The 24,268-nt window shown below is 42.9% G+C and overlaps 1 pseudogene; it reads left to right on the top strand.

Annotated features, from left to right (window-relative positions):
• The window catches only part of LOC111982710 (galactosylgalactosylxylosylprotein 3-beta-glucuronosyltransferase 1-like), a 119,675-nt pseudogene that overhangs the window by 69,268 nt on the left and 26,139 nt on the right, over positions 1 to 24,268 (top strand).

Here is a 24,268-nt window from a genome sequence, read left to right as displayed (position 1 = left end):
ATTCTTACCTCTAGCAGACAGAATGAAAATCATTAAGCCTAGTAAACAGGATTGAGTCCATTCTCAATGCTTATGTAACTACCTTAGGAAGGAGCCAGGAAATAAGAAAGAACCTGCTATCATGCATGGCCTCCCTCTCTCCCTTCAGCCACATACAAAGGCCCATGGCCTGGAGACTGAAGTGTAGCACCATCACCAACACACAGTGTAACCAGGACACAGCCTGAATGCACCACATCCCTGGAGCTCTTTCCATCACATTACCAGTGAACAGTGTGAGTGCACGCAGGCTCTTTGTATCGCCAGCTGAAAGAGAGGCTCTTTCCCACTCAAAGCTTAGCCTGCCTGCCCATGTCTCTCCTGAAGCTCCCTAAAASACTTTGCAGCTAAATCTGTTGCCCTGTTAAAACATACCTTTTCCCATCTCTTTGGGTTTCCAGCTGGATTTACCCCTATGTTATTTTTCATCTTACACTAAAGATAAGAAAATAAACCTTTTATGTGCAACTGTTCATGAAGAGGGCTTAGAATAACCTTATTTAAGCCTCAACAAAAATGTGACTGGGCAGATGGCTGAATTCAAACATGACAGGGCCCTTTGCCTCTTTCTTTGTAGTATGGTGAAAGTGAGGTCCTCAGTTGTACTGTGGTTGTGTACTGTATTTTCCTTCTCACTCCTGGTGTTAGGTATTCCTCCCCATCCCTTCCCTTGGTGACGTTCCCTTGGTGCTATTTGACAGCTTATTTGCTCCCCTTCTAAACATCTAAATCCATTATACTTCCCCTTCTAATAAATCCCCCCAGTTTATCTGTTAACTCATGGTAGGAAGGAAGGAGTTATATGGATGACTGGGGTAAGTGCTCCCAGTGAAAGATTCTCTCGATTTTATTCTCAGTTTTAAAAGGCCAAGGAAGTGTGAAACTTCAATATTTCTGACTGCAACAGCAATCCTGGGCCGGGCCAAATGAGTCCTTCACACATGAAGAGACCCCCCCCCCCCACACACACACACACCATGTTAGCTTAATTATTCATCTCTGACTTTCATTCGGTAGCTTAAACCGCCCATGCCAAAATTAAACGGAATCTGTAAAATTGTTTAACTTCCCAGACTAATACTTATCGCACGAGTGAGTTTCTCTGTTTGATTTAGCTCTGCGTTTTTTGTTGTTGTCTGATTTGCAAATCTTGTTTGGTTGGATGTTTGCATATGTTATAGATTTTTCCTCATTGCTCGGGGTAGTGAGGATAAAATAAATAATCACAGTGGATTTATTGCCTATAATGCAAGTTCAGCTTTGTTTAGAGAGAAAGCTCACTCATACTTTTAATTCCATTTTGTGGCACGCACTCATGGCAAAGCAATCAGATTATGGATATTAAAGGATTTGACAACTTCAGATCAGTATAATGCTTAAATTGCTTTGACGACATGTCAGACTTTGACATATCAATGCAAATAATTKATGTATCACAGTATCGTTTATGAAGAGCATCTTTTTCCCAAGTGCATTACTGTCTGACAAAGAAACTTTCCCAACAGCAAATGTCTTCATGTCCTCTCACCGCCTCTCAGCAAACAAACAACAGTAATAAATAATAAATAAATAAACACATTGAAATCAGGTGACGAAACACATTCTAAATCAAGTAGACAAACACATTGAAAATCAAGCAGACAAACACATTAAAATCAAGGAAACAAACACATTCTAAATCAAGCAGACGAAGACATTTGAAAATCAAGCAGACAAACACATTGAAATCAAGCAGACAAACACATTGAAATCAAGCAGACAAACACATTCTAAATCAAGCAGACAAACACATTGAAATCAAGCAGACAAACACATTCTAAATCAAGCAAAGAAACACATGCTGTATCAAGGAGACAAACATTCTAAATCAAGTAGAAAAACACATTTGAAAACAGCAGAGAGATACAGCACACATTTCTACGGAACTGTGCCTTGCATGGCAATGCTCCCGCACCTCTCTCTACCCTTGAAGCAGGGAGCTTGGCGGGGATAAGTGTGCCTTGCAGTGAGGTGTTGCGGTATCACATTAGGAGGTGTGCACTGCTTACCTGCAGATAAATACCTCAGCCGAGGTGAGGGGAACCTTGCACACAACAGCCACTGTTATGAGCACAGGGAGGTTAATGGGGCACACAATGGTGYGCAGTGTGTGTGTGTGTGCTGCKATCCCTAGGTGAGCTGATAAAGAAGCGTGCTGGAGGCAGCCGTGTCCTCATGTCAGTGTGCGCCAGTGGCAGGAAGGGCATCCATTATCTAACAGCGTGTGGAGAGTGCTAGCCCACATATCTACCGACATCCCATCACTCATTCCAAGAAGTCACTTTTTTTTGGCCTTGAGCGAATGTAACACATGGTTGAGTGTCAACAGGGAGCTCCAGTGAACATGTCGTCTTCCTGTGACAGGGGCCACCCCCAATACATACAAACAGCGGGAATCACCTGCACTCTCTATATCCTATTAGAGGATTCTCTTGAACAGCTAAACTAAAACATCAGTGCTCTGCTGTAACGAGGATAGAGAGAGACTCATTTCCTAAGGCTCTCCAGGGAGCTGGCACAGGGATGTTCATTTAGAGCCCAAAACGGGAGCTTTTCTACTGGGCCTGATCACTTTGAGGCTGGGTGTCCATGGCACGAGTGCCGAGTCCCAGGCCCTGACAATAACACCCATGTTAATGCTATAGGAAGGGCCTGGAAGTTTGGACTAGAGACGAGGCAGGAGACTGATTAGGATAAATGGACTGTTGAGAGGCTCCAAGAGATAAACAGAAGAGACAGACCAGGAGACAGACATGGGAGAAATAGACCCTGATGGACAGATGGAGGACAAGGTCCTAAAGGAATCTGGGTGAAATAAATGATCAGTTATCATCTACAAGTTCAATTAATAGACTGTCGATTCAGCTATTGGTTGAATATTTATCCTCACACCGAGTTCTCTAATCCAGGTATTCCCAAACTGGGGTACGCGCAATGCCGTCAGGGGTACGCCAAATAAAAATATGATTCACTTTTTTTCTTTTTACAATTAAAAAAATATTTTTATTTTTATTTTTTACATTTTGTTTTTGTTTTTCTTCACATTTATATTTTCCAACGGGGCTATKCATTTCGGTGAGTTTTTTCTCTCTCGCATGAGTAGCCTCGTTTCACTGCCAAAAATAAAATTAAACCATCTAGTGTTCAGCGAAATAACAACACAATGTCAAATACAGGTAGCCTAGTCAAATAATTAACATCTAATCACATTAACCATTACTCTCTCGCGGGAGGCTCTTGGTGCCAAGGGAATGACTGACAGCTTGAAAGACGTTTTGGACACTACAGTGAAAATTATTCACTTTGTTATAGCAAGGCCCCTGAACTCTCGTGTATTTTCTGCACTATGCAATGATATGGGCAGCGACCATGTAACGATTTTACAACATACAAAAGTGCACTGGTTATCAAGGGGCAAAGTATTGACACGTTTTTAAAAATTAAGAGACGAGCTTAAAGTTTTCTTTACTGACCATCATTTTCACTTGTCTGACTGCTTGCAAGATGACGAGTTTCTCACACAACTGGCCTATCTGGGTAATGTTTTTTCTCGCCTGAATGATCTGAATCTTGGATTACAGGGCTCTCTGCAACTATATTCAATGTGCGGGATAAAATTGAGGCTAAGTTGGAGCTCTTCTCTGTCTGCATTAACAAGGACAACACACAGGTCTTTCCATCATTATATGATTTTTTTGTGAGCAAATTAACTCAAGCTTACGGACAATGTCAAATGTGATATAGCAAAGCACCTGAGTGAGTTGGGTGAGCAATTACGCAGGTACTTTCCCCAAATGGATGACACAAACAACTGGATTTGTTATCTCTTTCATGCCCTGCCTCCAGTACACTTACCGATATCTGAACAAGAGAGCCTCATCGAAATTGCAACAAGCGGTTCTGTGAAAATTTTATCAGAAGCCACTGCCAGATTTCTGGATTGGGCTGCGCTCAGAGTATCCTGCCTTGGCAAATCGCACTGTTAAGACACTGGGGCCCTTTGCAACCACGTACCTATGTGAGAGTGGAGTCTTGGCCCTCAATGGCATGAAAACTAAATACAGGCACAGACTGTGTGTCAAAATGATTTAAGACTGAGACTCTCTCCAATACAACCCAACATTGCAGAGTTATGTGCATCCTTTCAAGCACACCCTTCTCATTAACCTGTGGTGAGTTATTCACCATTTTTGATGAACAAATAAGGTTGTATATGTAAGATGGTTAAATAAAGAGCAAAAGTTTTGATTATTATTATATGTTTTTTTGTGCCCTGGTCCTATAAGAGCTCTTTGTCACTTCCCACGAGCCAGGTTGTGACAAAAACTCACACTCGTTCTTATGTTTAACAAATGTATCGTACAATGATGGCAAAAAAAGAAAATAATACATTTGAGAGTATGCTGACCCTGGTGCTAGAGGGGGTGCGCAGCTGGAGGTTGAATGTTTGAAGGGGTACGGGACTATAAAAAGTTTGGGAACCACTGCTCTAATCTATCAAACCCAATGGTTCCCCCATCTCTTTTCTGCCGACAGTGAATTTCCTCAGTCAATGATTTTGTTTTTTTCCTTCCTGTGTATCCGCAGTATCAAATCAAGATTAAATGTGTGGGCAACTCCCACTTCGCTGTGACTTTAGTTTCTACGCCCACTGCAGTCATGCCAAGCAAGTACTGTTCCGGGCCGGCACACTAGTCTGTGGGGGGATGACGGGGACAAAGTAGTGATCAGGTCCCCAGGAGAACGTGAAGTACTGTGCCTACAAGAATAGCGCTGACTGACCTATTCATAGAAGGCTCTCAGTCAGCACTGCTGATGGAAGACCGACAAACAGGCAAACAGACAGACAAGGGAGAATGCCTTGTCATTCATCTCTGACCTGATTGGACCTGTCAGGAGAGAGCTGAGCAGTGAGAACATTGCAGTATGTCCACTCGTACAGTACACTCGTTTCCCCATCCCAACTTCAAAAGAGGACGCTGTGTCTGTGTCATTGTAAATCAAATGGACGTTGTTTTTAACATGAGTCTGAAAGAAGAGTATTACTATATCCTAAAATACCCTGATGTTAGTAGCTGTCACGTTACTCATCCTTACATAAAGCCTCTCTGTTATATTTAAAACTGGTGTAGGAGTCTTTTTAGTAATATTTTTAAAGCAGCACAGCTTGTAAACTACTGCCGAGAGGGAACCGCTAACCACGTCTTCATCCCAACGCTGGCAGGATGTTCACGGTATGCTAGACCACTGATCCAACAAGGACGCACAGACAGTGTTCTTTATAAGMTCTCTCATCTCAGGGAGATTACTTAAGCCTCTGTTTTACGGCAAGTGCAGCTCCTCTCATTTCCCCAAGCCCTTCTAATTATCCAGAGTCAAGGTGTGAACCGTATGATTGCACTCTGTAGCAGAAGGTATATTACCTTTTAAGGTGTCCAGTGGGGTACCTCCGGGAGAGGTAGCATATAATTTCAACTCACATTGAATTCAATTGTTGGAGCGTGTAAAGGGATTTTCTCATTGTTGTGGTTGACTGCGTCTGGAGCCGCAGACGTGCCCAGATTGCCGTTGGTTCACAGCTGTGGAATGAAACGTGTAATATGATACGTGATTAGAGGTCACGTTGCTGTGGGATGTGTTCACTGGCATAATGTAATGTGCTAGCTATAGTAGACTGTACTCACTAACCACGTTATGCACGTTAGAGAAATCATCAGGGAATCATTTACAAGCCTGCACATRGTTAATCCACACCATCTCAGAAATACTTTCCCCAATGTGATTCTATAAATATCATAAAACATTAAAAAGGAGCTCCTAGAAGAAAGTCAAACATCCAATTGAATAAAGGCAGGCCAGGGCAATACATTGCAATGCCCATACTGTGAGACGCCTAAGACAGCGCTACAGGGAMACAGGACGGACAGCTGATCGTCCTCGCAGTGGCAGACCATGTGTAACAACATCTGCACAYGATCGGTACATCCGAACATCACACCTGCGGGACAGGTACAGGATGGCAACAACAACTGCCTGAGTTACACCAGGAACGCACAATCCCTCCATCAGTGCTCAGACTGTCCGCAATAGGCTGAGAGAGGCTGGACAGAGGGCTTGTAGGCCTGTTGTAAGGCCAGGTCCTCACCAGACATCACCGGCAACAACGTCGCCTATGGGCACAAACCCACAGTCGCTGGACCAGACAGGACTGGCAAAAAGTGCTCTTCACTGATGAGTCGCGGTTTTGTCTCACCAGGGGTGATGGTCAGATTCGTGTTTATAATTGAAGGAATGAGCGTTACACCGAGACCTGTACTCTGGAGTGGGATCGATTTGGAGGTGGAGGGTCCGTCATGGTCTGGGGTGGTGTGTCACAGCATCATCGGACTGAGCTTGTTGTCATTGCAGGCAATCTCAACGCTGTGAGTTACAGAGAAGACATCCCCCTCCCTCATGTGGTACCCTTCCTGCAGGCTCCTCCTGACATGACCCTCCAGCATGACAATGCCACCATCCATACCGCTCGTTCTGTGCGTGATTTCCTGCAAGACAGGAATGTCAGTTTTGTGCCATGGCAAGCGAAGACCACGGATCTCAATCCCATTGAGCATGTCTGGGACCTGTTGGATCGGAGGGTGAGGGCTAGGGCCATTCCCCCCAGAAATGTCTGGGAACTTGCAGGTGCCTTGGTGGAAGAGTAGGGTAATCTCACAGCAAGAACTGGCAAATCTGGTGCAGTCCATGAGGAGGAGAMGTACTTCAGTACTTAATGCAGCTGGTGGCCACACCAGATACTGACTGTTAATTTTGATTTTGACCCCCCCTTTGTTCAGGGACACATTATTCCATTTCTGTTAGTCACATGTCTGTGGAACTTGTTCAGTTTATGTCTTAGTTGTTGAATCTTGTTATGTTCATACAAATATTTACACATGTTAAGTTTGCTGAAAATAAACGCTGTTGACAGTTAGAGAACATTTATTTTTTTGCTGAGTTTATAAAAGAAGTGTACTTTAAGACAATGAAGTCAACCCAAATCATAATCCATGTCAAACAGAGACATAACTGGTCTTCTGTTGCTTCAGTCTGAGTGTGGTTTTGGCCAATGGCCATGTATTTTGCATGATGGTACAGTCGACCACAAAGTCGCTCAACAAATAATAAAACATAATTGTTCAGGAGAGTCCTGCTACCTCAAATGATAATCAAATGTAGTACTGTGAAGGACTAATTAGGGACGATAAAGTGATAAATATGTCAAGGTGAGCTCTCAATTTCACAATGCCATTTCCCCTTGTTCCCAAAGGTCTATTATTGAAGCCAATAATGGTACCCTCATAAACATTCCGAACAGGCAGGGGACTAAAATCGAATCCCAGAGCATGTCATCACCTTCTAAGTCCCTCTGAAAGTGGCTGGTGACGATGCTGCTGAAGGCTCTTGCTATTCTGGCTGCATAGCGCCTTGGGACAAACATGCAGAGGGAAAACAGCCAAGTAACCAGAAGAGCTGTAACCTACTCACCAAGGGTGAAAATGAGCCGTCCTCCCATTTTGCCAAGATTAATTGAACCCCTTGCAGCTACAGAATGAACCTGAAAGGTTGAGTGACAGCTGTAGCAGATGAATGGGATAGACTGAAAGGTCGGGCTCTGGCTCTGCAGTGCACTGCCAGTCTGCTACTGTAAAGGAAATGACCATACAGTCCTTCCCTCCTTGGAGGAACCACTTTATTTTACTTCACTTTGGGATTGAGAGGGCTATTACTTTAATGGCACTGAAAACATTGACGACAGTCTTTGGTTTTATAGAGAAATGAAATCTTCCGCACCAATGGATGAAATAATTAAGGGTCATTGTGCCGTTGTGCAAACTTAACGCACATACTTGAGGCTGTTGCTGTTTATGTATTTAGCAGATATTGTGTTGGGAACTTTGTATAATATTCAAGAGTAGTTGACCTTCTTCCTAAAGCAAGCACTGCATACAGTACATCCAGGGGCTATTATTTATTTACACCCTAAGGAGGATCTGCAGTAGGATCCTGTCTACTGTACCACTCTACTGTTCTGCCTTGGGCTTGGATTTCTATGCGCAGATCAGCATATCTTTTTACAGAAGAGGAGACGAGGAATGGAAGAGGTGGGTGTGTGTGTGTGTGCATGTGTGTGTGTGTGGGGTGAGGGGTTGCTGTAATGCCACAACCTTCTCCTGTCCTCTGTCTTTGGCAGAACCTGAGCCCTCTCTGAGGAGGACTGGGTGAGAGAGGAGAGCAGGGGATGGGAGTTGGTTAGAGCCATGGCCTGACTACTTGCCAACCTCCTGAAGAGAGCGTGTTTGGTGTTGCTAATACCAGGCTCTGCCTGCCTGCCTCCCTACCTGCCTCTCTCCCTCCCTGCCTGCCTCACTGCTTGTCTACCTCTCTCCCTGCCTGCCATTGCTGTGCCCACAGCTGGGGAGGTTTAATAGCAGCCTGGGACTTTGAGGAGATTTTGGCATGGTCAGCGGCAGATAAATTGATTCATTTTCACATATTAGTGGTCATAGGGCTGGACCCAACAACATTGACAAGTGCTGATAAAGTGGAGGAAATATCATCAGACAAACCAAGTCCACTGTCTACTGTCCTTTGAGCATGAGTACGGGCATCAACATGAATGTGCATGAGGGGCATGCATTGGACTTTTAATATTCACCTCATCGTTCCTCCAATTCTTAATTCTCCATGAAATGATTTTGTATTCTATACAGATGCTGTATTGTGCTGTATAGGAGTAACACAGCCCAAGGCATGATAGGGAAACTGGACTTACATGTTCAGTACATGTTGTTTTTCTTTTACATAGTGGCCATAAATGACGAATGTGCTCGTCCTCTGAATGGGTCTGCCCTCAATCAGATCCTCACTGTTCTAATTCTCCACGGTGCATAAGGTGAGATCATCTGTACCTGTAAGCAATCACCGGCCATCTCAAAACCAAATGCCATTACATGAGGTGCCAGGGAAAAAGACTCCACAGAGATTAGAGGCATTGTCCTTTTGGATTTTCACACATGAAAACAGTGCTGTTGCCTTCTGCCTTTCCTATCCYCCACAAGCTAACATGGGGGGTCCGGTGATGATGAAGACAATCAGTTAGACGGTAAATGGTCATTGTGGTTAAACCTCTGGCTGAGAAGCATTCCCAATGACAGCGTAAAGATGACAGCGAGAGTTAACATGTCACCATGGCAACCATGTCTGGTCTGGTCGGGGAGCTCACTACAGATTTCTTATTTTCTTCAGTAAATCATAAACAAAGCAAAGAATGCACAGGAGGCCGTTCACCACAGCCTTAATGAAGAAAGGAAACACAGCATGATCACTCTTTAAAATGTCATGTAGAGCAGAAAAAAAATATCTTCATTGGGAGATGGTGTACAAACAATCTTGCTTCATACACTTAACATTCTTAAAATTTCATCAGGATTATGACATTACGCTATAAACCATAGACATTTCAAGTGAGGCGCTAATGTGATTCAAGTCGTATAATTTACAAGTAATAATTAAAAGCATCTTTAAATGACAGTAGTGGAGATAATTAGAACCAGCTTCCATCCAACTCAATTATTACTGTAATTATGATTTCATTTAATTGGATGGGTCCGTCTGTAGCTCAGGCCTTGAGCAGAGGCGACCCTCAACTTGGATGATTGTCCACAGAGAGCTGTCAGATAGAGGACGAGCTGCCTGGTGCCTACCCTCAGCTATCCTATGGATCGATCAAGCCACTACCTCCCTCCCTACCACAGAAACCCAAGTCCACAGCACCTCCAATTACAGATGTAGGATCTTAATTTCAGCCAGTTTGATATAGCAGGAAAAGGTATKCTGCAACCGGATGATCAGATTAAGATCCTACATCTGTACGTCCCTCCCAACCACAGAAACCCAAGCCCACAGCACCTCCAATTACCATTGATGATCTAATGAAACCTTTTCGTTTTGCGAACGCAAGAACTTTGCAAAGACTAATGCTGAACTTGGCCCTTTGTGCATTATTAATATTGACCACTTATGAGAGAATAAAGAAGCATTTACTCAGCATGGGCACGCCTGAATTAATAATAGAGCCGGTGCTCAAAGGCGTGATTAATTATCTTTCATTACAAACCCACCCAAATTCACTTGAATGACAGATGTCTTCAGCATGGGCCACCCCTATCATTATCTCAGGCATCACTTTACCCCTGCATCAGAGATTCAATAGACGTCAGCCTTTGTTATTCATCACCGTTGCATTTTCCACTCACTGAATAAACTCCTACAATARACATTCTGGTCCACAGGGTCTCTCCTATGAAAGCCGATGACATTAAGTGTGTCCGTATGCCTTAGAAGGCTTGTGTGACTGTTCCATACAGAGTGAGGTTCGATCCGCATGAGCAGCTTTGAGAAGGGCAGGATTATCTGTGTGCCATTCTGAAGASAGGGACTTAGAAAATCCTCCAAAAACCTCCAGAGACCATGCCCATCAAAGGTTGAAAGTGGTTACCATGGTGATGGTGAGAGGAAGTAACTGTTTGAGACAGACCTGTGTGCAAGATCACACAGTGTTCCGTCCCAGAGTTCTGTGCGGTTGGTGTTCATTTTGCCCAGGGCCAGAAAGCTTTGTCCTCTAGACCGCTCCCTGCAGCAACATCAGGTAGAGTCTGAATTAAAATGGAGTGGACCCCATGGGCTAATACCAGCTACACTTCCAGACTGTTTGAAGTCATGGATTTTTTTCTACATAATTACAGCTTTTGTCGCAAAGCAAAAACAAGCCCACAGATCCCTGTGGATCACAATGGTCTTGCAGAAGAAACATATTTAGAATGTTCTATCATATAGAGCTACGTCTATTGAGTCTCATTCTTTTTCTGTCATCTGAGTTGGCCACTGATATCATCAATGTTTGGAATTTGGCCTATAAAAAAAAGTCAGGGGTCATCATGGGTGTCGGGGTTGACTGGGAGAGAGCTGGGGGAGAGGGGGTAGAGGGGTTATAGAGCGATAGGGTGTTGATTCATCCATACCATGGTAGGTCTGTGCAGTTCATTTGTCTCTGTCAGCAGGGAGACTGCAGGGACAGAGAGAGTGGTCAGAGTGGTCAGCTGAGGTGAACAGGACCATAGTGGGAGTACCACCACATGGTTGTCACTGTTCACCAAGTTTTGAATAAGCTTAGGAAAGCCATAAAGATGACCATCTTGACTTAATTCAGCGTCTTTGTTAATTCACTGAGTGCTGTGAATTAACATCAGTGAGTAGTAACAGTGTATGTTGTTCTCCTGCCATTGGAGGACCTTGAGTCAAGCTACTTATTTGGGAATTAGCTAGCTGGATAAAAACAAATCATATTTTGGTCATGGTTGAGATCAATTGGGTTAGTATATGTAATCTTATCTTATTGGATTTAGATCAGGGTTATAACAACAGCATGTCATTGCACGGCCTCTGTTTATCTTGTCAATAAGCTGTAATTGTGTTGGTTTTCAGCCACCCTTATTTTTCACATGTGGCATCATTCAGCCGTCCTCTGTGGCAGTGACTGCCTCCGGACAAACACAACAGAAATAATACTGTGGCTGGCGCAAAATACAGAGCAGCTCTCATTAATAATGAAAAGGGATGGGTAGCATCCCTTGCGTGTGAAGAAATTGCTGAGAATCGGGCAGAAGTGCAGCTGGCGTGTTAGTCTTGTTTTAACAGCTGGCGTGTTAGTCTTGTTTTAACAGCTGGCGTGTTAGTCTTGTTTTAACAGCTGGCGTGTTAGTCACTTGTTTTAACAGCTGGCGTGTTAGTCTTGTTTTTACAGCTGGCGTGTTAGTCTTGTTTTAACAGCTGGCGTGTTAGTCTTGTTGTTAAACAGCTGGCGTGTTTAGTCTTGTTTTAACAGCTGGCGTGTTAGTCTTGTTTTAACAGCTGGGTGTTTAGTCTTGTTTTAACAGGCTGCGTGTTAGTCTTGTTTTAACAGCTGGCGTGTTAGTCTTGTTTTAACAGCTGGCGTGTTAGTCTTGTTTTAACAGCTGGCGTGTTAGTCTTGTTTTTCAGAAATGGACATCTTCAATGTTGCTCCCCAGGGGCGACACTCAGAGGAAGAGCTATTTATAGAAAATAGTCTGAATAACTTGTCAGATTTCTATTTGGATGGCTTTGCTTTTTCTGTGGGTTTGTCCTGTAAACGTCTTGTCGGGATTCTGTTTTCCTGTCCTTGGTGAAACAAACCAATAAATGATTTATCCAAGAATAAATTCATGGAAGTTGGTTGACAATCAGCACTTCCACTTCAAATTGTCAAAGCCAATATCCATTTGGGTCCTGAATAACTGTACATGGGCATTGTTCTCTAGCCACACCCACATGACAAACTATGTAAATAGTCTTCATTGCATGCATGTCTGTGAACTAAAATGTATCTCTACATCATTTGAGGAAAACATCCACCCAATGGCAGCTATGTCGTTCCCAACCCCTACCCACTGAAGCGCCATCATACCACCCCTTCAATAAGACCCATTGTTTTATAATGAGAAGGGCCATTCTAATACTCCCTGCTCTCCCTTCATGTTTCTGTAGGTGCCTGCCCTTACGACGTGACAGTGTACATGGTCTGGATACCACCAGCCGTCCTGCAAGCCCTGCTACACTCCAAAGCCAAAGTTCCACTCTTCTTCATCACCAGCCACAGCGCCCAGCTCTCCAAGTTTGTCCAATTAAGGGATGTATGAGGACTTAAGAGGCCAGGGTTACTAGCAGACCACACTAGAAAAAAACTGACGAGATCCTTGCTGGCTGCAGACGGGCAGAACACTGTTGATTGTGAGTATCTTCATTGCTCTATGTTGACATGAATCTTCATTTCTCACCAGAGGTAAAGCTGCCGTTCTGGCCACAGGCATTGGTCATTTTCCAAAGGAGCAAAAGTACTGTATGTAGGGAATGCACTGTCTCTAGCCAAAACCGAGCACAACTATTTCCTTCAACACAGAGTTTCCTATAAAAAAAGGCAATGAATTGTATATCAGGCGGCAGCCATTACGGGGCCAGAGGCCTGCCAATAGGTGTGCCGTTTCTTACCCCAACATAAACTACTGTATGTGTATCACACACTGAGCAGAAACTGTCAGGCTCGTGCTGCCCTGTGTCGTGTTGCCCTCTGTTTTGTTTCATAGCAGATGAACAAACGCACTGCTGAATTATTTATTAGCATTTTCAGCTACATTTAAAAGTGATGACACAATCATGTCTACATCAGGGGACATGATAAGTGGGATGATGTAGGTTAAAACAGGGCTACCTCTGGCCCCTCCTCCTCTCTGTGCACTATTCCATTTTTACAGGGGATGGAGGGATTAGGAAAACGACAGGGGCGAAATGATCTGACAGATCCACTTATTTCACACCATCTTGAGCCCCGACCCTGATACGTATTATTAGAGCCAGATACCTCCGAGTTGAATAGGTAGATGTCTGCTTGAGAGGGAGAGGAGAAGGAGGTCTGGGGAAGAAGGAAGGTGTAGGTGAATGTGATGGAAAGCAGGAAATATAAACTTCAGAGGTGGAAGGAGGGAGAGAGGAGTGAGCAAGCTGGCGGAGGGAAACACCTGTGGGTGCTGCCTGTTGTCTATTGTGCTCTCGACTTAAAAGACTTGGGCCAGAATGAATGCATTCCTCATTTCCCTCTGCTTGCCTGATACAAACAAACAATGCTGAAATAAGTCTGGTAGCCACGCTGTCTACAATTGTACATAAAATAATTACCACGCAGTACCTGGGAGACAACTCTATCCGTGGTGGAGATCTTCATTGTACATAAAACAAGGGTAACAATGGGAAATCGGATGTATTATGTTCCTCATGGTGCAATCAATGCTTTTTAGTTTTTTCATTGTGTCTTGTCTCCTGTATTATTACAGCACACAAAACCTATGTGACGTCCTGTTGAGTGTTGTTTGGCTCTGGATTATATATGTGAATTCTAAAGTAATTAACACTGTAACGAAAAACGCGCAGTAGTGTTTTAATATCTTTACAACAGTAGGTACATTCCGTTCTCGCAAAGAACATATTGTCTGTGTTGTGAATAATGCTGCTATACATGACATTCTCATTCCCAAATAGGTGGGAGTTCAATTAGTTCAGACCAACCAATCAGGTAGTGGTCCCGTCATAGATTTACAGACCGTGATTGACTGGCTGTGAGGGCTAGCTTAGCTCTGCCAATCTGTGGCCCAGTGAAATGAGATCTGAATAATCATTTCTGCTACTGGACAGATTCAAATGAAAAAGAGAGAGAGAGAGAGAGAGAGAGAGAGAGAGAAGAGAGAGAGAGAGAGAGAGAGAGAGAGAGAGAAGAGAGAGAGAGAGAGAGGATGAGAGAGAAGAGAGAGAGAGAGAGAGAGAAGAGAGAGAGAGAGGAGAGAGAGAGAGAGAAGAGAGAGAGAGAGAGAGAGAGAGAGAGAGAGAGAGAGAGAGAGAGAGAAAGAGAAGATGAGAGTAGAGAGAAGAGAGAGCAAAGAGAGAGAGAGAGTAGAAGAGAGAAGACGAGAGACGATTGCAACCAGAGAGAGAGCAGAGAGAGAGAGAGAGAGAGATGATCACACACACAGAGAGAGAGAGAAGAGAGAGAGAGAAGAGAGATAGATAGATTAACGTCAAACACTGAGTCCTAGAGCACCGGGAGACCGGGGTTGGGCTGAATTAAACTGAGAGGATGTCCTTTCCAGCTCTGCGGAGGACCACAGAGACACATCCGCCCCCACTGTGTCAGAGCAGATAGATAGAGAGAGAGAGTAGGAGAGTGAGGGGTGCAGCTTCCTGGCAGCCCAGCCTGCAACCCTTCAGCATCCCTGCTTATTAATTAACAGCAGAAATACAGCTGCCCTGCAGACCCCCGAACCCTACAATCTCTGCTTCTGTCCCGCTCTGACCAAATCATGTCGGGGTAAATCCTGTTAAATAAATAATCATGGTTTAAAGAAGGACAACAAAATAATTGAGTATCGTGACATTACTCGAAGGGTATTACCTCCACAATGACAAGAATACAGATGGCTAGCATAGTCATTTCTCACCACTCATATGTTGGTAGCTGGTTTTGGGGATTTTTGAGGGCTACCCCTTTATAATGCTGCTTCTAAAGTCTCAAATATTACAGCATGATATCCCCTCAACACAAATACTGTCATATTTAGATTTTTCCTTAGGTTAGGCCACATCCACCCCAGCAGAATTGCTGTCAGATACAACAGCCTTTCTCATTCTGCTGGAGTGTACAGAGTTTCTCCCTAGGCCTGGATGATAAACACCCCAGAGACAGAGGTTTTTGTAGAATAAGAAATGGAACATCAATTATTGAGTGAGAACTCAGCCCCCAAAAGCTTTCATTGTATTTCTCTCTGTGATCGGGAAAAATACACGTCCATGAACTTTTCCACAACCGCATCTTTAATGTTAACAAACACTTTATAGCCTCAAAACATGGTAAAAACAATAATTTTGATCTCATGGATGGTCAGTCCTTGCATCTATAGCCAAGTCTATGAATTTGAGAGTTGTTACATTTCTCCAGGCTGATCCCTCAGCTTTTTACAGAGGCGGGGTGACCGATTTAAGGACTCTGGCTTTAATAGCAGGAAAACATGCAAAAATACATATCAAATATATGAGAATTAATGTACTTTAATCATATTAATTAAGAGGGTTTTGCCACCTACACTATAGTCAATACACTATGGTTATTTTCTCGAGCATTACATCAAGTTCAGGAGATGGAGACTAAAGCTCCAAACAAACATCTGAACTAGTCATTTTTAAGCCATGTTAACACTTTATATTGCTATTTCTTATGGCAAGAGTGGCACATGGTCTGTCACACATTGCAAATTGATTTGGACGAGAAATGGAAACGCATGGATTGGTTGACACTTTCTTTGGCATTTCTATCAAAAGTGATGTACTGTCTGTTTATAATGACCCACCCACTCTTTGACCGCACATAACATCCAGCACACTTTGTTTCTGTAAGGGAGTGCGTAACTGGTGGCAAGGAAGTCAGGCGCAGGAGAGCAAAACTGGGTAATCAACGGAGCAGTTTTATTCATAAAACCACTGGAAACCAGAACAACAAACAAATGGGTACAAAACCCGTCGCGCACCAGAGAAAACGTGCACATGCACTTACAATAAACAATTCCGCACAAAGACATGGGGGGAACAGAGGGTTAAATACACAACATGTAATGAGAGAATTGAGACCAGGTGTGTGGGAAGACAAGACAAAACAAAAGGAAAATGAAAAATGGATCGATGATGGCTAGAAGACCGGCGACGCCGACCGCCGAGCGCCGCCCGAACAAGGAGAGGAACCGACTTCGGCGGAAGTCGTGACAGTTTCCAGTAGTTTGAAGGCTGAATTGTGCACTCATGCCATTTTGTAATATACAGTAAATTTCCTTACAATACATAAGCAAATTTATGCATTTCAACATATGCACTTTTTATTATTAATGGCCAAACAACAATTATTACAGTATTATTTAGAACCTGGAGAATTCTTTAGTGCTGCCGCTCAGGTCTTGGGAGAGATCCTTTTTATGTGGGGATAGTATTCATACCCCTTGACTTATTCCATATTTTTTTGTGTTACAGCCTGAATTCATTATTTCTCTCTCACCCATCTACACACAATACCCCAAAAACATTTTTTTAGAAAATGTTGAACATTTATTGAAAATGTAATGCTGAAATATCTCATTTACATAACTATTCACACCCCTGAGTCAGTACATGTTAGACTCAGCTGGGAGTCTTACTGGGTAAGTCTCTAAGAGCTTTGCACACCTGGATTGTACAATATTTGCACATTATTATTTTTAAAAGTATTGAAGCTCTGTCAAGTTGTTTGTTGATCATTGCTAAACAGCCATTTTCAAGTCTTGCCATAGACTTTCAAGTCGATTTAGTCAAAACTGTAACTAGGCCACTAAGGAACATTCAAATTCGTCTTGGTACGCAACTCCAGTGTACTGTATATTTGGCCTTGTGTTTTAGGTTATTGTCCTGCTGAAAGGTGAATTTGTCTCCCAGTGTCTGTTGAATAGCAGACTGAACCAGATTTTCTTCTAAGATTTTGCCTGTGCTTAGCTCTATTCTGATTATTTTGATTCTAAAAAAACTCCCTATTCCTTGACGATGACAAGCATACCCATAACATGATGCAGCCAACACCATGCTTTAAAATATGTAGAGTGGTACTCAGTGATGTGTTGGATTTGCTCCAAACATAACACTTTGTATTCAGGACATAAGGTTAATTTCGTTGCCACATTTCTTTCAGTTTTACTTTAGTGCCTTAATTCAAACAGGATGCCTATTCTGTACAGGCTTCCTTCTTTTCACTCTGTCATTTAGGTTATTGTGGACTAACATCCTCAGTTTTCTCTTATCACAGCCATTAAACTCTGTAACTGTTTTAAAGTCACCATTGGCCTCATCGTGAAATCCCTGAGCGGTTTCTTTCCTCTCCGGCAACTGAGTTAGGATAGACGCCTGTATCTTTGTAGGGACTAGGTGTATTAATACATTATCCACAGTATAATTAATAACTTATTTTTTACCCATCTACCAATAGGTGCCCTTCTTTGAGAGGTATTGAAAAATCTCAATTTAATTCATTTTAAATTCAGGCTGTCACACAACAAAATGTGAAAAAGTCAAGGGGTGTGAATACTTTCTGAAGGCACTGTACCATAATGTCACATACAGTATGTATGTACATGTACATGGTCATGGCATGTTATGGATTTAGCTATGCAAATAACACGTATGCAAAGTAATTATGCTCAAACTAATGTGTCTGAATATGCATACTCCTCCATAAACAACAGTATAAATCAAGATTAACCAAATAAGGCGTGAGCATGTTCAGTCTACTTTATGTGAGGCGGTGCTGCATGGATTTACCCCAAAACGAGTTGGCTGGCAGTATGCTACACTACCTGCACACTGTGAGCCCTGGAAGATGAGATAACTAGCCCTCTGCTGAGGCGCTGTGCTGTGAGGCGCTGCCTGTGAGATCTCAAGGACCTGCTGCATGAAGCGACTTAATCACACGGTAGCAGATCACAGCCTCACAGCCCACCATCACACCTCAGGGCCAGTCAGAAGGGGGAGGGATGGAGACAGTCAGCCACATCTGAAACACAAACTCCCAGATTTTCTGCATCTCCGTAGGGGCCGACCGGGGGAGATGGATGCCCAACTTTTCGGCAGCAGTGCAGTGCGCCCTGCGGCAATACAGCAGTAACAATCCCCGCTAAGGCAATCTCATTTCAGCTGCTAAATTTTCTGGCTCAACATATGGCCACTATGATACAGTTTATGCTGTTTGAAAACAAGGGATTAGCTCTCGGGCCCCAAGTGATTACTAAACTTATATAACACTGTAGGGTTGGAAACCAATTGCCACATATCATTCGTTGCTTTTTTCCCAATTCAAATGGAATGTTACAGGTGTACTGTGACTGTACTGTGACTGTACTGTATTGTATCTGTTGGAATAAAAAACAAACTGTGACATTAATGAGTCAGAGTTAGGATGAAGAATATGGAATGTAAAGTTAGACTAAGGTACACTACCTACACATAGGCCTATACACTTACAAGGAACGGAAACCGATTGAGGCAGAGAGGAACAGCATGCGATCAATTTCGAGCCGCGGAGATTTTCCTCATAACTCAGGGATCTGTGTATTGTTGAGCCTGGAGAAACCTTGAATCTCCTCTAGCCCTGAGATGTGTAAAATCAATATGTGCCCTTCAGTTTGAGCCCTGTGAATTGGAGAAGGAATTACAATCTATCCTTGAGCAGCAGCAGACCCTTTTCATTCCCAGAGTAAAGGTCTTTACCACAATGAGGCAGCCTGTGATAGAATAGAAGCCATTCCCCTGCCTAATGTGTGCATTCTACTATTGCATTCCCTACCAGACAAGGACGAGCTGGGCAACAGAACATATCCACAGCTGTAATCTTTAAACAGTGCATACTGTCAGTGGCCACATAATGCCCTTAAACATACAGCATTATTACATTATTGTAACTGTATGAACGATTTGCACTGACTTGTTTGCAATGGGTTGAGTTCAATCAATACCACAGCACGAATCATTATTCTAGTCTAACAGGTTAGGGCCATGGGGTCAACCATATACTCAGAGTAGATGCATTCATTCATCAAGCTAAAAGAGGCAACTTTATTCCGACGGGTCACGCAAGCTTGCCAGTATCATTTGTGTCAATCCAGGAACAGATTCTGACCAGGATTAACAGGAAATTGACAGTGGAACATTTTCAGTGAATATAACTCTTATTATACTCACCACCCACCCACTCAGAGAGATATGTGCAGTATGTGTATAGACATAACATATACAGTTGAAGACGGAAGACGGATTCCAACTTAGGTTGGAATCATTAAAACTCGTTTTTCAAACACTCCACAAATTTCTTGTTAACAAACTATAGTTTTGGCAAGTCGGTTAGGACATCTACTTATCTATCTAGTCATTTTTCCAACAATTGTTTACAGACAGATTATTTCAATTGTAATTGTAACAGGTTTCGTCCTCTTCGTCTGGGGAAGAGTAGCAAGGATCGGACCAATACACAGCGTGGTAAGTGTCCATAATGATATATTTAATAAATCAAACAGAACAACCCGAAACAGTCCCGTATGGTGAAAAACACTAACACAGGATACAACCACCCACAAAACACAAAGGAAAAACAGGATAACTAAATAGGGCTCCCAATCAGAGACAACGACTGACACCTGCCTCTGATTGGGAACCATACTAGGCCAAACACAGAAATAGACAACCTAGACATAAAACATAGAATGCCCACCCACATCACACCCTGACCAAACAAAACATAGAAACATACAAAGCAATCTATGGTCAGGGCGTGACAATAATTCACTGTATCACAATTCCAGTGTGTCAGAAGTTTACATACACAAAGTGGACTGTGCCATTAAACAGCTTGGAAAATTACAGAAAATTATGTCATGACATTAGAAGCTTCTGATAGGCTAATTGACATCGTTTGAGTCAATTGGCGGTGTACCTGTGGATGTATTTCAAGGCCTACCTTCAAACTCAGTGCCTCTTTGCTTGACATCATGGGAAAATCAAAAGAAATCTGCCAAGACCTCAGAAAAAAATTGTAGACCTCCACAAGTCTTGTTCATCCTTGGGAGCAATTTCCAAACACCTGAAGATACCACGTTCATCTGTATAAACAATAGTACGCAAGTATAAACACCATGGGACCACGCAGCCGTCATACCGCTCAGGAAGGAGACGCATTCTATCTCCTAGAGATGAATGTACTTTGGTGCGAAAAGTGTAAATGAATCCCAGAACAACAGCAAAGGACCTTGTGAACATGCTGGAGGAAACAAGTACAAAAGTATCTATATTCACAGTAAAACGAGTCCTATATCGACATAACCTGAAAGGCCGCTCAGCAAGAAGAAGCAACTGCTCCAAAACCGCCATAAAAAAAGGCAGACTACTGTTTGCAACTGCACATGGGAACAAAGATCGTACTTTTTGGAGAAATGTCCTCTGGTCTGATGAAACAAAAATAGAACTGTTTGGCCATAATGACCATCGTTATGTTTGGAGGAAAAAGGGGGACGCTTGCAAGCCGAAGAACACCATCCCAACCGTGAAGCACGGGGGTGGCAGCATCATGTTGAGGGGGTGCTTTGCTGTAGGAGGGACTGGTGCACTTCACAAAATAGATGGCCTCATGAGGAAAGAAAATTATGTGGATATATGGAAGCAACATCTCAAGACATCAGTCAGAAAGTTAAAGCTTGGTGGCAAATGGGTCTTCCAAATGAACAATGACCCCAAGCATACTTTCAAAGTTGTGGCAAAATGGTTTAAGGACAACAAAGTCAAGGAATTGGAGTGGCCATCGCAAAGCCCTGACCTCAATCCTATAGAAAATTTGTGAGCAGAACTGAAAAAGCATGTGCGAGCAAGGAGGTCTACAAACCTTACTCAGTTACACCAGCTCTACACCAGCTCTGTCAGCTCCAACTTATTGTGGGAAGCTTGTGGAAGGCTACCCGAAACGTTTGACCCAAGTTAAACAATTTAAAGGCAATGCTACCAAATACTAATTGAGTATTTGTAAACTTCTGACCTACTGGGAATGTGATGAAACAAATAAAAGCTTAAATAAATCATTCACTCTACTATTATTCTGACATTTCACATTCTTAAAATAAAGTGGTGATCCTAACTGACCTAAGACAGGGAATTTTTACTAGGATTAAATGTCAGGAATTGTGAAAACTGAGTTTAAATGTATTTGGCTAAGGTGTATATAAACTTCCGACTTCAACTGTAGATGGCATCTGATGAAGAAAACGGGTGACTGCATAATAATCACAATGATCACACATTGCCACTGTGGCATTGGTCATATTTCAATGTAACATAGGATTAATTTCTCAAACACAGCATACATCAAGTCAGAATCCAAATCAGAGGATTTGTGTGACTTTTGTGTGACAAACCATGCAGGGTAGGGGGGGAAAAAGCCTTTGAATTGCCCAATCAGGAGGCCTAATCGGAGGAAAGAGTGCCAGGTCTGCGGATAAAGGATTGTGTGATTGAATGCAGTGCTGACGGCACCTGATTACAGTCGCCGTGCTAGCATCCATAACCCCCAATAACGTAATTAAAGGGAAATATTCAACCTCCTTCCCTTGGAATTTACGTCTGGACGTTTTAATTGGATCCATTTCCTCTGGTAATACTGCATCCCCTGGGGTCCTCATTAGTGCTACTGGGTCCCTTGGGTGCACCATGGTTTAGACTCCCGGCCAAACAGACTACAGCCTCCCAACTCCCACAGGACAGATATAACTTCTGTAATGGACAGTGTGAAGGAAGGAACACTTGTCCCGCTGTCTTGATTGTGTGATCCTATCACTATGCTCTAGCTGGCAAGGCTCTTGAAGGGATAGGGGTTGGAGACAGAGGGTTCATGGAAACAAAGGGTTTTATTATGGAATCATCTCAGATATTTCAGAGCCACCTGGTCCAGAAGGGGATTGTTGGCATGGTTGCACTGTCTGGCAGTGCCACTGGAGAGGTACAGTATATTATGGAATGGTGTATTCTTCTTTGTTATCAATAGCCTACCAGTTAGTTTAGCTCTATTCCTTCTACTGTATGTATCTGACGATCCTAGTCTCATTTACAGACATTCAAATTAGATAGCTATCTCGAGATGTGAAGATGGATGGCGAGAATAGATTATCCTGATTAGATTATTAGCCTCTGAGTGTTGGAATAGCCAGAATAGGGCATGTGATCAAAGTCAACGATGAGTCTCTCTGCAAAGTCATCTTCCAGCCGAGCCAATGACAGTATACTGTTCTGTAGCATCAGCAGATGCAGAAATGCTGTGTCAACAATGATCTGCGAGTGTCATTTTTCTGTTCCCTCCAGCGCTTTGGAATGTGACTCTGTATATTGGATCGCACCACTGATGTGCAAGGACAGCAGAGGTAAAAGGGCTGACAAAAATATGCCAACCAGTCGGTAATTTGAGATGGTAAAAACTGTGGAGTATGGAGAGATGAGCATTGAAATGTCAAAGGCCCCTCATTAAGAAGTGAACTTAAACTTAAGATGAGTCATTTTCAGTTAGGCCTCTGGATGAACTAAACAAATAGGACTACTTAATTAATAGGTATGTCCAGTGTGACACTTATTTGGTATTTCACCAAGGAGTTTTAAATGTCATGTCTTCTCAAAATGTTTAAATCCCAGTCTGTGCAGAGTACACTTTGAAGGTTCTGAGCAAATGCTTCAACTCTACAATCTCTATCTTTAGACAGGTTAGCTGACAACGTCCCTACAACGATGCACACACTTCAATGGGCCAGAAGGCCATGTGTTGTTATGATTCTGGATGACCAGATAGCTAGCAACAATAACAAGAAGCTGCCATGTGGGGAATCGTAGGTGGCTCGTTTCACCAATTTTTATCTTGTTCTTGATACCATGTCTTGTTTTGAGGTGTTTTGACTGATGTCACGTCTATGCTAATATTGCTAAATTCGATAGCCTGCTAGTTAACAACTGCAACAATGTATTTGAGAGACAACAAGTGCTCATTGTGTAAATGTATTTATGTTTTCATTGAATATTGGAGACAAAATATAGTTTATAAAACCCTGTCAGTTTTGTCCCATAGTTGGCATGCGTCAATTTTCTTGCTAAACAACCAACCCGTTTATTAATTGCTGAAACTGTGTCAGTTACATATGATGAATTGGCTGCAGTAGGTTTACCTGAAATACATCCTTCAAAACTTTAAATATATATAAAAATAAACATCTCTCTTTATCCTGCAGTGCTATACGGAGAGGTTAGCCATTTCTTTATATAAAAATGGTTTATATAGAGGTCACTCAAATCAAATCAAATCAAAGTGTATTTGTTACGTGCGCCGAATACAGTGAAATGCTTACTTACAGGCTCTAACCAATGGTGCGGGGGAAAAAAGGTGTGGTGTGGTGTGTGTGGTGTGTGTGTGTGTGTGTGTGTGTGTGTGTGTGTGTGTGTGTGTGTAGGTAAGTAAAGAAATAAAACAACAGTACAAAGACATTTGAAAAAAGAGTAGCAAGGCTATATACAGACACTGTTTAGTCGGCTTATTGAGGTAGTATGTACATGTAGGTATCGTTAAAGTGACTATGCATATATGATGAACAGAGAGTAGCAGAAGCGTAAAAAGAGGGGTTGGGGTTACCTGTTCAGGAGTCTTATGGCTTGGGGTAAAAATTGTTGAGAGGCCTTTATTGTCCTAGACTTGGCACTCCGGTATCGCTTGCCATGCGGTAGTAGAGAGAACAGTCTATGACTGGGGTGGCTGGGGTCTTTGAAAATGTTTAGGGCCTTCCTCTGACACGCCTGGTGTAGAGGTCCTGGTGGCAGGCAGCTTTGCCCCAGTGATGTACTGGGCGTACGCACTACCTCTAAAGTGCCTTGCGGTCGGAGGCCGGCAATTGCCGTACCAGGCAGTGATACAGCCGGTCAGGATGCTCTCAATGTTGCAGCTGTAGAAATT

This window comes from Salvelinus sp. IW2-2015, linkage group LG22, assembly GCF_002910315.2.
Source record: "Salvelinus sp. IW2-2015 linkage group LG22, ASM291031v2, whole genome shotgun sequence".
NCBI lineage: Eukaryota > Metazoa > Chordata > Actinopteri > Salmoniformes > Salmonidae > Salvelinus > Salvelinus sp. IW2-2015.
Note: the sequence above shows the minus strand (reverse complement) of the source record. Positions and strands in the feature narration are given on the sequence as shown.